This window comes from Eimeria mitis, genomic scaffold (assembly GCF_000499745.2).
Source record: "Eimeria mitis Houghton genomic scaffold, Emh_scaff3581, whole genome shotgun sequence".
Taxonomy (NCBI): Eukaryota; Apicomplexa; class Conoidasida; order Eucoccidiorida; family Eimeriidae; genus Eimeria; species Eimeria mitis.
In genome coordinates, this window is record NW_013571925.1 from 3180 (window position 1) to 3798 (window position 619).

Genomic DNA, 619 nt, shown 5'->3' on the forward strand with positions numbered 1-619 from the left:
TTATTTATATTCTATCTGTCTCCTTTTAGTTTATTTCTGTCTCCTTTTGTCTTTATTAATTATAATAATATATTTATTTATTTTTTGTTTTTTGTCTCCTGTCTCTCTCTCTATCCAAAAAGACAGCAGCAGCAGCAGCCGCATAGCGGCCCCCCTGCATCTCCCCCCCCCGCAACCGCAGCAGCAGCAACAACCGCAGCAACTGCAGCAGCAGCAGCAGCAGCAGCAGCAGCAGCAGCAGCAGCAGCAGCAGCAGGAGGATGGCGCTGCTAGTTGAGTATGATAGAGAAGGCTGCGTGCTGCAGCAGTGGCTGCTGCGGTGGGGTTGTTGTTATTCTGTGGGGAGAAACACCAGCTGCAGCATTGTGCTGCCGCATATATCTATATCTAGGAAGCATGCGCTGCTGCTGCTGCTGTTGGTGGTGGTGGTGCTGCTGCTGCTGTTGCTGCTGTTCTTGTGGTGGTGCTGATGCTGCTGTTGCTGCTGCTGCTGCCTTTCTCTCCTTCGGTGAAAACCCAAATAACTATCAACTTATACACTGTCAGTCCCTGCTGCTGCTGCTGCTGCTGCTGCTGCTGCTGCTGTTGCTGCTGTTGGTGGTGGTGGTGCTGCTGCTGC

The 619-nt window shown here is 51.5% G+C and overlaps 1 protein-coding gene across 1 annotated transcript in view; it reads left to right on the plus strand.

The window, feature by feature from the left end:
- EMH_0067440 (uncharacterized protein) overlaps positions 1–619 on the plus strand; it is a gene marked incomplete at both ends in the record, with an annotated part of 2554 nt that overhangs the window by 1013 nt on the left and 922 nt on the right. The window lies entirely within an intron of this gene.